Raw genomic sequence first — 15081 nt, forward strand, 5'->3', positions numbered from 1 at the left:
GTTCTGCTGCCTTACAATCTGGCCAAAACAAGGTATCTTAAGAGGCAGCATAATTAAATTGCCTAATATTTGGAATAGCCTTTACATTCGGAGTATGCCTATGATGCCTTTTCCTTTGCTTTCTATCTGTCTCCCACCCTTCTCTTTTCTCAATCTGTATACTATGGAGGGTGTGACTCCAAAGATAAAGGGACTGAATCTTTGGGATAAAAAAGATGTATTGAATGAGACGCTTCAGTCAGCTGTATTGTTTTCCCCATTCAAAGCCAATATCTTTAGAGCTATTCCCTGTACTTATGGCTATTCATTCTCAGGGCCCTCATATTTCACAATGACCGGTACCTAATAAGATATTGATAAACATTAAGCCAAGTCTTTAGACTTTCAGCATCTGATGAATGCAAGTATACCATTATATTCACACCAAGTTGAGCAACTAAAGATGAAGCAACTCAAACAGGACAGACTGTGATGCATCTCCCAAGAACCAAAACCAATCAGATTCCATCCCACTGCACCACAACAAGATGGAACTACATGATGGCAAGATCTGAAATGAGTTCTACAGCAACCCAGCAGAACAAAGTCAGGCATGATTGTGTTTGGTTATGTATTAAAATGGAAAGAGCAAGAAAGAAGGTGACAGAGAATGGGAAAGGGAGAACAAAATGAGATAGAGTGCACTAAAAATGTTGAAGGGAAAATAGCACATTGTTCCCCAGAGGGTGGTGAATAAGCAAGACCAGGTAGGAAGACTGGAGCGAAATAAATGCGAGTTAGTAAATATACAGCCCTGACAAAGCAGACTGATTACAGAGTAAACTTCTTTTCAAGATATAATATTTAGGCCTAAAGGGCTCTACATGCCAATTTCACCTCCAAAAGGCTAGAAACAAAAAGAAAGACCTTGAGTGGTAATGATCACCATTAGCAAAATGCACAAAACCACTCTCCCGATACAGTAAACAGTTTTCCAGAGGACAACTAAACAGTTTGTGGCATCGACTTTGGGATTTGGGACATTTAAAAATATTGTGCACAACAAACCCAAAGGCAATCAAGACTTCACAGAGCCACTTTGCTTGGATCAGCTCAAAAAGCAAAAAAGTCTTTCATGTGCATTCATGCCGTCTCAAATTGAAATACTGCAAGACTGGGCAGTCAAGACATATGGCAGTTGCTGAAATGAGAAAAAGGGTAAATTTATTTTTCTTTTTTTTCTTCTTTTTTTCGCAGATAAGTGTGCTTGAAGATTCAATCCAAGTATGTACTGCAAGTTATCACCAATGGAGTAATTAAAAGTAATGTTTCAAGGCATAACAGCAGAAGGCACAAAATGCCCCACTTAACCAGCCTACCTACCGCATCGGACTTATGCACCCATGTCTGGCCTTTGTTGAGTAAGTCCTGGCTCTGCCTTTCTCATCTCTGGGCTTTTCCAACATTAATTGGAGCCACACAGAACCAACAAGTCTCAAATAAACAACAGAGGGTTAAAGATAGATTTATGTAAGAAACAAGTCATTTTAAAAAATGTTTTTAACTTTAAATTGGCGCTTCTGTCCAGGGCCCTGATGCTGTTTGAAATGGCTGAACACTTGCATTACGTTCATTCTTTTGTTGTAAATAACTGCCACTTCCGAATTCTCGCATGAACTCGCCGATGCACTTACATCATGTGACAGCTACTACGTGATGCATCAACTGCTGGCAGGAAGCGCTTTTTAAAAGTTAATAAACATTTTAATTATCAATTTATTTTTTACACAAATTATCGATTTGCTTCAGAAGACATTCATTGATCGACTGGAGTTGCATGGATTACTTTTATACTGCCTAAATGTGACTTTTGGACCGTCAAAGTGCTGGCTCCCATTTACTTGCATTATAAGGACCTGACAGAGCTCTATCTTCTTCTAAAAATCTTTATTTGTGTTCTGCTGAAGACAGACAGTCATACACATCTGGGATGGCATTAGGGTAAGTGAATAATAAGAGAATTTTAATTTTTGGGTGAACTATTCCTTTAAGTAGACAGATCTCATCAATAAAGACAGAGATTGAAAATGCCTCTGCACATGCCCGATCGAATGCAAAGAAACCAAGGTTACTGCCCGCATGTGTGTGTGTGTGGTGGTACGTCCATTCACCTGGCACAAACCCATGCTGACAGGTCCCAGCGCCTGAGGTGGCAGAGGGACGCAAAGGACAGTTACCTCGTGCCCCCCACTGGAGAGTTTGTCAATTCTTTGAACGTCAGTGAAATGGGTACAGAGAACTGTCCACGACACACTTAAAAGGATAGTTCACCCAAAAATGGAAGTTCTGTGATGATTTACTCACCCCAATGTTGTACCAAATCCATATGACCCATTTAGTGGCTTGGGCCACTTCTCTTCTCTGTATACACAACATCACTGGGACCCATCATTCAGGCACATAGTTTCTCTTACCATTGCTATGCTGATGACACACAACTCTACTTGTCTTTCAAGCCCAACGACACCACAGTGACTGCTCAAATCTCTGCCTGCCTGGCAGACACCTAGGCCTGGATGAAGGAACACCACCTGCAACTTAACCCAGCTAAGACCGAACTCCTTTTCTTTCCAGCCAACCCTGCTGTTGAACACAACATCACCGTGCAGCTGTGCAACTACAGTAACGCCTTCCAGAAGGGTCAGAAATCTAGGGGTAACCATCGATAACAAACTAAATTTCACACACCACACACCGCAAAATCATGTAGATTTACAAGATAAGACCCTCTCTGAACATGCCACACAACTTCTTGTTCAGTCACTTGTCATATATAGACTAGACTACTGTAATGCTCTCATTGCAGGCCTCCCTGCATGTGAAATTAGACCCCTGCAAATGATCCAGAATGCAGCAGCACGTCTGGTCTTTAATCAGCCGAAAAGAGCACATGTTACACCAATCCTTGTCTCTCTTCACTGGCTGCCGGTTGATGCACGTATCAAATTCAAGGCTCTGATACTGGCATACAGAACAGTCACTGGGTCTGCTCCAGCATACCTAAAATAATTTCTGCAGAGCTACACGCCGACTAGAAGCCTGCAGTCGGCTAAGGAACGTCGCCTTGTTGTACCAACACAAAGAGGCACCAAAACACTTTCCTGGACTTTCGGCTTCATCATACCACGTTGGTGGAATGACCTTCCCAACTCCATCCGTGAAGCTGACTCACTTTCTGTCTTCAAAAAAAAAAAAAAAAAAAAAAAAAAAAAAAAAAAAAAGGCTAAAAACACATCTTTTCCATGAGCACTTAACCAGTCAATAAAAATAAAATAAAAAAAGTTGCACTTTAATCTGTTTTGAATGCTATTCTGATGCTAGTGAAACTTTGTAATATGGCACTTTTCATATCACTGTCTCCTTAAGATGATTCGCTTATGTTTTTCCTCTTTTGTAAGACGCATGTAAAATAAATGAATAAATGTAAATGTAAAATTTAAATCAGCAAGTCTTAAAAGAACAGTTCACTTAAAAATGAATATGTTCATAATTTACTTGTGTTGTTATTCATGTTGTTCCAAACTGATATGACTTTCTTTCTTCTTGTGGAACACAAAAGATGATGTTTGGCAGAATGTTCGATCTTAGTCACCAATTACTTTCATTGTATGGAAAAAGGATGCAGTGTAAGTGAATGGTGACTGAGGCTAACATTCTGCCTAACATCATTTTGTTTATGTGTTCCATGGAAGAAAGTCATAGAGGTTTGGAAAAACATGAATAACCACAACATAAGTAACAACACAAGTACAAGTAGTTTTTTAAAGACTTGCCTATTTAAATGCACAAATAAGCTGCAAAATTTTGAAAGAGTCTTCAAATAAAAATAACAGCACATAGGTTATTATAGAATATATGATGATAGACTGTTCATTTTTGGGTGAACTATTCCTTCAAAGTCAATGAAGCAAGTCAATGCTTACCAGGTAGAAAGCTAAAAACAATACTGGCCCAATCTTCCACCTATTCCTTACTTGAATGGTTTTTATACAATAACAGACATAATTTTCTTAATGACAGAGCCACACAGGAGGGGCCATTATGCCGTATGGAGGAACAATGAGAATGTCAAAAGTGGATTTTGCACGCTCTGTGGAGGGTGATAGGAGATAATAAAGGATGTCGATGGCTCATTTCCATGAGCGGTAGTGTTGTGCATCCTGGCCCGGAGCTGATTGTTTCAGTGTAGGACTGGCTGTGCTCTAGTGACTCAGATCACTGTGCTGCTATAAATGTAACGATTTGGAGTGATCCAAGTCTGTATGCAAAAATGATCAATCCTTTTCTACTTAGGTTATGAGTGAGAGTAGGGAGTGAATGGAAGGGATCAAGAAAGACAGGGACAAAAAAGATGGGAGAGATGGAATGAATGAGATAAAAAGAGAGCAAAGAGAAGCCAACACAAGTGTTCAGTCCAATAAAGGCCAGCTGTATCAACCAGAGCAAAAATAGCCCTTGTGATATAAGACCCCCTTAGGTGACAGAGGAGGATAGTCATTCTAATGTGCAATATTGAACCATCTTAGGCTTGAGATGAAAAGCTTTCTGGTGGAGAAAAGGAAAATATGAACATTCACAAAGAATGACTAGCATGCCATGATCTACGGATCATTGAATTTATAATGATTTCTTACCTCTTCTTCTTACACCTGTACATTTGTCTGTAAATAGTGTTGTATGCAGTACCCAACTGTTATAATTAAGCAACAGTAAAGATACTTTATGAAAACTGACTCAAGTATCTCATGAGAAAAATAGTTAAGTATTAAAGTAACTGACATTTAATGTATATAAGAATCAAAAGCATAGATAAAGGCTTTAAGTTAATTGTTTCAGGTTACATGGGAGAAGAAAATACGATGCACCATATGTCAAATGATGATTTATGACCCTTGATTTATGACTCCCAGGTGTGATTCACAACTTTGACATCCGCTTCCTCCTCCCTAATTTAAGCTATAGCGCTAACAATTTTTACTTTTAACAAAGAGGAGAAAACGTGTTTCTAAAACAATGGATATTAGCTGTGAAGTGAACTAATCAACATATTCTCTTTAAAGATGATGAACAATGTTTAACAAAGATAAAATGAAGCATTATAATATTTAATCAAACAGGGTTATGTTACTTAAGCACAATGATGCATATTGTTTCATTTTATTTGTATCTGTAAACCAAAGTGTTTCACCTTTTTTATTTTTAACAAAAATTATGTGTCTTTCTGAAACAACAGCCACTTAGCATTACAGTATTTTAGCAAACACGTTTGTTACATCAACACAATTTTGCATTTTATATAATTCTAGTTGTATCTTTAAAACAAAATGTTGTTCATTTTTAATTATAACGAAGTGGAGAAAATGTGTTCCAAATCAAAAAGGTGAACGTTGTGCAGCAAACTCTAAAGATAATGAACAATTGGATAAAACACAAAAGTCTAACATTACGTTATGTAATCAAACAGGGTTGTGTTACCAAAACACACAACATTCCATTTTTATATATTTCAAGCTGTATCTTTAACACAAATGTTTGTTAATTATTTACTTTTAACAAAGAGGTCAAATGTGTTTCCTGTTTTTTTACTGATTATATTTTACTGAGAGCATGCATGGTGACGACCAAACGTGTGAAAAAAGGAATAGAAAATGTGTTTAGACAATTTTGTGTTTTCTGGGGTCTTTTTTTTTTCCAAAGCAAAATATAATTTAAATGTATTAAAATACTCTTCAGTGGTGTTCTCTGGTAGATGTATCTTTTATTTATTTATTTGTTTGTTTGTTTTTTTAACTCATGGCCCTCTATTTGATACGCACTTGTCTTTAATAGTCTGGTGTGTAAAATTTATAAATCTTCAAAGAAAACCTGATCACTGCGTCTAGAGGAGATCATTTTGTTACCATACGACTGTTTGAACAAAATGTGTGTGCTTATAAAAAACAAGTCAATGAAATAGTAACCAATTCAGTTTAAATAAAGCTATACATTTCCCAATACCAATTAAAACAATTGTAGTTGCAATAAAGTGATAATGCTGAATTAGTTGTCAGTCAGTGAATCAAATGCTAGTCATATTACAAATAACAGAGATATAGTTTATAATAATAAATGAGAAAATGAAAAAAAAAAAAGTATTACTCTCTGTAAAACAGGACAACAATGAAATTCTAGTAAAATAAATTCTATATAGAGTGATCATAACATATCCTAAATAGTTTTTATTTCAAGAAAACAACTAAACTTCTGCCAATATATTATTAAATAATATGTTTACAGTCCTGTATTTACACACACTTTTTTCCCAATGTCACGACAACAGGTACCCTGTATTGTTATAATATAACAATGAGTGTCATAATATATAGTGATGTTGTTGAAATAACAAGAGCCATGATAGAAACACGTCTGACTTTGTGTTATTCTTGAAAATCAAGTTGAGATCTAACATCTTGTTTCATTGCAACAAACTGATTTTGAGATGAGATTTTGTTTATTGTAGAGATATACTTAATTGTGAATATTTGTATGTTTAAATTTTGTATGTTCTTATTTAGTTTACAAAAGTTGTCTGTTTTGACACATTTTCAATGTATCATAATACTATCAAAGTCACTGTGCTTAGTCTTTGTTATTTACAGTATAAGGTTGTTATGCCATACAGGCACATTAACTTCTACATACTGTACGTTGGCTGAACCACATAAAAGTTTCACCAAATTTGGAATAAAAGAATTCGGCATAGTTCCAGTTGATATTTCATTTGTTAGCCAGCAAACTTCAGGTCAACTATTGTTTATCTGAACATATGTGTAATGTCTAATTATTTAAATATTACTTGCATCACAATACAATGTGGGTTTAATGGTATATATCATATGACTACAGAATGTTGCATGTGAATCACACAAATCTGGACACTACAATTGAGAATACAATAACAGAAAGCTTGGTCAGATGTTTTATCACTTTGATTTACCATAATCACTGCTTTGTTATTTTTTCTTATCAGAAAGTTCACTTTCACAAGTTCTCCAGTCACTTAATACGGTACTGAACTGTCAGAAAATGGCAGAGGTGTGTACATTATATTGAACCACAAAACATGATTTACTTTTAAACTTCTAAAGCGTAAGGAATAGTATGATAAGTGCTACTATTGTGCTTGGGATAAAATCATAATGAAGACTGATAAATGCATGCAGGTGCAAATAATGTGTCAGTACAATAGGAATTTTTTTCTGTTTGTTTGTTTGTGCATGTGTGTAGTTGGTAAAGTGTTTGTATGGTGTGTGTGTGTGTGGATATCCATTTCAAACATTACACACAACAGGATGCTTTTAACAAATACTTGAAGTCTTGAGGGACTTCAGGGAAAAACGTTCACTGAATCACATCCAACATGAGCTGTTTTAATAGACTAATTGTCAAAATTGTTGGTTTACATATGCCATGAATTTCTAAATAAAATTTATTATTTCACAACCTGAATAAACTATTATTAAATAATGCAATTAAAGAGGGCTATAAATTATTTTTAATTTTATGATATTACATGGTCCTCATTCAAAAACTTGCCTAGGCATACTGAAATGAAATGTAATTTTGTGGCTATGATTTGGCGTGTGAAAAGATGTACTGAAAAAAGACCATCTCTCTACAATGAAATACTCCCTAAAACAATTGGCAGTTTTGAAGACCAGATTTTGATCACCACGTTTTGATCCAAAAATGGTGTTACTTGGTCACAATAGTGATAGAAAATGAGGAGAAAGCCATTTCACAAACAATAAACTGTAAGTACAGTAATTAAGTATTTGCACTTCGTTAATATACACCTTTGTTTTAAAGGAACAGTTCACCGCAAAAAATGAAAATTCTGCCATTATTTAAATCACAGTCATGTTCTTCCAAACAACTTTTTTTCTGTGAAACACAAAAGTGTCGAAGGAATTTTCAAACAGCTCTTTTTCATTACAGTGCATCCGGAAAGTATTCACAGCGCTTCACTTTTTCCACATTTTGTTATGTTACAGCCTTATTCCAAAATGGATTAAATTCATTATTTTCCTCAAAATTTTACAAACAATACCCCATAAAGACAACGTGAAAGAAGTTTGTTTGAAATCTTTGCAAATTTATATTAAAAAAAATAAAAAAAAATTAAAAAAAGTCACACGTACATAAGTATTCACAGCCTTTGCTCAATACTTTGTTGAAGCACCTTTGGCACCAATTACAGCCTCAAGTCTTTTTGAGTATGATGCTACAAGCTTGGCACACCTATTTTTGGGCAGTTTCTCCCATTCTTCTTTGCATGACCTCTCAAGCTCCATCAGGTTGGATGGGGAGCGTCGGTGCACAGCCATTTTCAGATCTTTCCAGAGATGTTCAATCGGGTTCAAGTCTGGGCTCTGGCTGGGCCACTCAAGGACATTCACAGAGTTGTCCCGGAGCCACTCCTTTGTTATCTTGGCTGTGTGCTTAGGGTCGTTGTCCTGTTGGAAGATGAACCTTCAGCCCAGTCTGAGGTCCAGAGCGCTCTGGAGCAGGTTTTCATCAAGGATGTCTCTGTGCATTGCTGCATTCATCTTTCCCTCGATCCTGACTCCCAGTTCCTGCCGCTGAAAAACATCCCCACAGCATGATGCTGCCACAACCATGCTTCACTGTAGGGATGGTATTGGCCAGGTGATGAGCGGTGCCTGGTTTCCTCCAGGCATGATGCTTGCCATTCAGGCCAAAGGGTTCAATCTTTGTTTCTCATGGTCTGAGAGTCCTTCAGGTGCCTTTTGGCAAACTCCAGGCGGGCTGTCATGTGCCTTTTACTGAGGAGTGCTTCCATCTGGCCACTCTACCATACAGGCCTGATTGGTGGAGTGCTGCAGAGATGGTTGTTCTTCTAGAAGGTTCTCCTCTCTCCACAGAGAAACGCTGGAGCTCTGTGAGAGTGACCATTGGGTTCTTGGTCACCTCCCTGACTTCAGCCCTTCTCCCCCGATCGCTCAGTTTGGCCGGGCGGCCAGTTCTAGGAAGAGTCCTGGTGGTTCCAAACTTCTTCCATTTACAGATGATGGAGGCCACTGTGCTCATTGGGACCTTCAATGCTGCAGAAATGTTTCTGTACCCTTCCCCAGATCTGTGCCTCGATACAATCCTGTCTCGGAGGTCTACAGACAATTCCTTGGACTTCATGGCTTGGTTTGTGCTCTGACATGCACTGTTAACTGTGGGACCTTATATAACAGGTGTGTGCTTTTCCAAATCATGTCCAATCAACTGAATTTACCACAGGTGGACTCCAATCAAGTTGTAGAAACATCTCAAGGATGATCAGTTGAAACAGGATGCACCTGAGCTCAATTTTGAGTGTCATGGCAAAGGCTTGTACATGTGATTTTTTTCGTTTTTTATTTTTAATAAATTTGCAAAGATTTCAAACAAACTTCTTTCACTTTGTCATTATGAGGTATTGTTTGTAGAATTTTGAGGAAAATAATGAATTTAATCCATTTTGGAATAAGGCTGTAACATAACAAAAAGTGCTGTGAATACTTTCCGGATGCACTGTAGATAGTTCATAGTGACCATGTCTGTCAAGCACCAAGAAGGGACAAAAAGCACAATAAGAGTAGTTCATATGACATGTTTGCTATATTCCAAGTCTCCCGATGCCATACGTCAGCTTAGTGTGAGGAACAAACTGAAATTTAAGTGGTTACTCACTGATAACCATCCCCTTGGCAAAGCTCTGAAATCTAAATAAATTCACATCAAAGCACCAAACTAGGTTGACATCCTTGATGCCAAAACTCCATTGGTTCTCGCATTAGTCGAAACAAAACATGACACAACAGTTCAGAATATGCAGAAATGAGAACGACATTTGAAAGCTACAGCAGAGAGGAAAAGTGTTATTGAATATTGCCTTTTGGTCTGTTCCTCACACAAAGATATAGTATAGAAAGGTCATGACGTAAATAGTGATTTCAAAAGGAGAAAAAGTGTTAGAGAAAAAAATTAGAAATGTGCTGGAGGAAGGAAAGGAGAACGAGACTGGAGGGCACATACTTTTTTTTGGGGGGGGGGGCAGTGGTTTTGGTAGAACAGGAAAAAGAATAACACTCATTATTATTCTCAGCAAGGGTTGGACATCAGAAAACTGCCTGGACTCCAACACCTGAAGTTAGACGAGGGTGCTCCAGCCAGTTTAATCAAGCTCATTATAATGCTCCTGTCCCTGTCCCTGTGCACAACTCACCCAAAGACTTATGAGCATTGACGGCAGTTTTAAACCTCCTACTTTGCATGAATAAGTCAGGGCCTGGAGGCAGAGCCGCTTTAAAAGTTTCCAAATCCGTGAGCCTCACTATCAGGTTTTAAACTTGCTCCACTTCAAGGAAGTGGATTGAGTAAACATGATCTCCAGTACTTAAAAAAGGCAGAGTACAGCTTTAATCACTCCATTTTCACATATTCAAGGCAAGGAGCAGAGATGAGTCTTCAGGAGAGGAAACACCACAAGCTTTTCCGAGCGGATCCCAAAAAAGGAATGCAAGTCACTCAAGTTCAGAAAGATTCAAGAAAAATGTGGGATGAAGAGAAAGATCTACCCTGTGGCACTTAACATTTTTTTTTAACCAGTAGTGCAGCTAGATATATAACAGACATCTTAACAAACATACACTACACCGATTTCTAGAGAGCTTGAAGTATTCTGTACGGTTTCTGAAAGCATAATATTGGTCATACTTTTGTGTGGGGGATATATTTAATAATCACTATGATTTTGCTAGCCAAAATGTTACAACAGTGTGAATATCGCAATGATTTTAATGTGCTATTAAGTTTCCTAAAGAGTGTGTTACTAGACTAGTTGCTGTATTTTGACTTCAGTGACATCCTATTAAGTTAAGAATCACTAAAACATAGAAGTTTTAATAGGTTTGTTATTTAACAATCAATAGCAAAAAGCAGCGATAGAGTTGGTAAGTTTGATTCATTTTTGTACGTTTCAATCTATTAAAAATTCTGATTCATTGAATTGTGTGTTAGTCCTCAAAAATGATTCACAGAATGTCTTAGTTAACGAATAGGTAAGTAAATATTTCTGTTTATTACAATGTGTTGCTATTAATGGTTGACCGATATGGGTTTTTCAATGGCCGATTCTGATACAGATATCTAGATAGCAGGACGGCTGATGTTCGATGTAGAAAAAACATTGAAAACAAATTGTTTGCTATCCATTAAAAAAACTATTTGTAGATTTTGGAACTAACAAAAGGGAAAGTTAAAACTTTAATTGCTTACTTGGCAAAACAAACACGTTTATCAGTCGATGCGATAATGGTACAATAGCCAAATATTGGCGGATTAATCGGATGGGCCGATATATCTGTCACTTATTGTTATATTTGAACTTTATAATCATTCTTTAACAACACTTATTTTTACTGCATTTTATATTTTGACAGTTCCATCTAATTGACAAAAAACACTGTTTTTGGCCATTTCAGGGCAAATATATAAATAATGAGATATAAATCAAATATCGTCAAAAGGCTAAAAAAATATTGAGATTTAATTTACTGCACAGCCCTTGTCATATCAAAGGCAGAAATTGTAAAGACTCTTAATAATAACTTGGCACATACCCAATGAATAAACCTGATGTCTTTGCAGTAAGAACCATGGCTCGGGTCTTACTCATATTTACAAAAATCAGAGACAGCTGCACATTGAAGGTGTGTGTTATGAAAGCAAAGTGCCCACAGTATTGCCGCAAACACGCAAGCCAGGTTAATTGACTGTTATAGTTTGGCTTGAATCTAAAAAGCTATTTTTCATGTGATCCTTTTGGACAAGTTCCAGAGATGAACTACGATGAAGAGAGACATCTGATAAATGAAGTGAAAAATGGGCTAATGATACAGAGAGCAAAGGAGGAGGATGGATAGATAAGCTTTAGAAAATGTTTGAGCCATTTGGTCGTCATTTTGCGCTATTAAAAGGACAGACTTAACCTTAACTTGTTAAAGGAATTTCACCATACATAAAACTTTGTGCATAACTTACTTACCCTTATGGTGTTCCAAACATGTACCATTCTATTTGTCCATAACACACAAAAGGAGTTTTGATAAACAACAGGTTTTAAATCAATGAATAGTTACGAGACACACAAAAATACAGATAAATTAAATTGCACTAAATTGATTTGAAATCTGCCGTGTTGCGTTTTGAGGCAGCAAGTTTGAATGTGCATAAGAGCAAACAGGAAATGAGAGCTATGGCAGAGGGAAGACTTTCAGTGAATAATGACATATTTCTGTCTATTCCTCATAATAAGCCATATGGTTTTAGAAGGCTTATAATATAGTGTATGTTTATATAAAGTATGTATATATTGTTTTATGGACCATTCTTATGAAGTTTTTAGTTAATTTCCATTGTATGGAAAAGAGCAAGTTTGGACATTCTGAAAAATATCTCCTTTTGTATTCCACAGAAGTAATAAAATCAAATAAATGAAACAAGGGTGAGTAAATAATGACAGAATGTTCATTTTTGGGGTAATCTAGTCCTTTAAACTGTTTATTTCTGATCAAGTGTTATCATTCATAGCATAAAGTCGGTAACTGGTGTAATTTTGTAACATCCTTTTCTTTTTAAGACTCTGACTGGGATAGAATGCAGTCAAACACACATTATATAATTTTTTAAAAAACCTTGAAAATTCTCCCTTTTGAAAACAGGAAATTCACAGCTGTGAGGTATTGTTATTGCACCCTAATTGCACCCTTCCTGATGCTCTTGAAAGACAGCATTGTACTGAGACACCACTGATCTTCAATGATGCATTAAAAAAGTGCATCAGCCCTGACATTCAATCAGACACAAAAAAAAACATTAAAGGACAATCTAGAAACAACAATTTTCAATTTTACAGTTTGACGCACAGAGTAAATAACTTGAAACTTATACTTTTATCCGTTTATGAATGTTCAAATAGCCCATTTTCTCAACCACCCCACTTCTTCCAGTTCTGCCTTGATGCTTCATTAGATTAAAAAAAAGCCTCTTGAATTTCAAAAAGATAAGACAGGACCGATATCAAATCACCACCATGGCAACAGTAACTATGTTAAGTGACTGTGATGCACAGGTCTAAAGAGCCATTGGGTACTACAGCTCTGAAGTGGTGGATGAGGAGAGCAAATTCGGCTTGCTTTGAGGGGTTCTTGTTTCGATGATGACCAATTCAGGAAATGTGCTTGCTTTTAAACCCTTCTCAAAAGCAATATCTGAGATGCACAGCACTCAAAACAAACATTCTTTATGAACTTCAGGACATTTTTCAGGGAATGATACATTTCAAGGGAATGATACATTTCAAACTATCTTTGGCAACTCTATGTTTACAGTGCAGACAAAATCCAGAAATAATTTACAGATTATGCTAGTATGGTTGAATTTTGGTATCCGTTGAGCACACCACAAAAGAAAAAGCTTAAAAGGATGTCTTTTTGACATAAGCCTGAAACGCTCCAGGTAACCAACCACGAAGGTTATTGTTCTGCGTCACTCACAGCAAAGGCTCTCAGAATTTTCTTACTCATACTACAGGTTGAACCATAAGAAATACCTTTTTGAAAGAAAGACTTCAGTGAGATTAGATAAGCATCTCTACGCTATAAGCTTCTTTAAACTTTTGAAAGTCTTTATATTTCGTCAGACTCAACCTCCACTTAATGAAGTTGATTAAAAGCGTTTTTCACTGTATAAATAAAATAAGGTCCGAGTTTAACACTCTTTGAGGAGATTTAATGTTTTGTTCAACAATATAAATTACTCACAGTCAAACCTCAAACAATATGATCACACAGGAAGTTGGCATGTTGTTTCCGAGAGTTCCAGTACCGTAGGATTGGACGCATTATGCAGACTTAATGACAAGCGGCATCTCCGGCGTGTTTATCCTCCCTTGTAGTAGGGCTGGGTATCGCCAGCCACATCCCGATACAATACGTATTGCGATACACGTCACGATTCTATATATTTTGCGATATATCATGATATCATGGTTAAATCTAGCTTTTAATTTCAATTAATTTGGGTATAGTTCAGTTATTAATGTCTATTTTGCTTGCATACATTGGTGACATTTTAGCCGTTTAAAAAATGCAGTCCATGTTTTACATTGATAAATATAATGTATTGAAATTGCATATATTATATTGCATATATACAGTATATTGTTACCTGTTTGTTGTTTACATGCCTAAATTGTACTATTTACAAGAATTTACTTAGATATGCAGAATAAGTGCTTAAATGGTACTGTCTCTTTAAGACCAGCGGCAGGGACTTTGACAGTAGTATTTGTTTGGTCAAATGGCTTCTTTACAGCATCTATGCTATGAGTGATTAGAATTAAATGTTTATAAATAACTGACTGTAGAGTACAGAAAGGATATTAAAAGAGACATTATTAAACAACAAATGGTTTGCTTGGATCTAGTCTTTGGACTCACAACTTTTACTCTCAGCAGGCAGTAAAAAGGTCTCAGTGCTGAACTTCTTCACCACGTCACTTAAACACTGGTGAGTGAAATCTAAAAAATTAACAGCCAGTCGCTAATCACAGACATTTTTTGTAGCAAATGGGAAGACTTTACGCACATATGATTGTTGGGGATTGCAGATAGAAAGAAACAGCGATCTTGGCATTTCAAGAATCGACACTGGGATTGTACAAATGAAGTTTAAGTAGAAAATCAATATTTTTGCCTGGCCCTAGATCCAAACGTGTGTGAGAGGTCCAGCATGTCCGTGGGAGAAACAGTGAATCCTGCCTCTAACATAAAATTTTTACTCCACTGAAGGTTAGGTTTAGGGGTTGGGGAGTACGGTTTATAAAATATGCAACTCGCCTAATAACTGGCTTTTGGTGCCCCACTGTGGACATTTTTCCCGGAAAATGGAGTTCACACATGTCCATGCGCCCAACAACACTTACCACTTTGGCCACTGGGGGCAGTG

This window comes from Myxocyprinus asiaticus, chromosome 39 (genome assembly GCF_019703515.2).
Source record: "Myxocyprinus asiaticus isolate MX2 ecotype Aquarium Trade chromosome 39, UBuf_Myxa_2, whole genome shotgun sequence".
NCBI lineage: Eukaryota > Metazoa > Chordata > Actinopteri > Cypriniformes > Catostomidae > Myxocyprinus > Myxocyprinus asiaticus.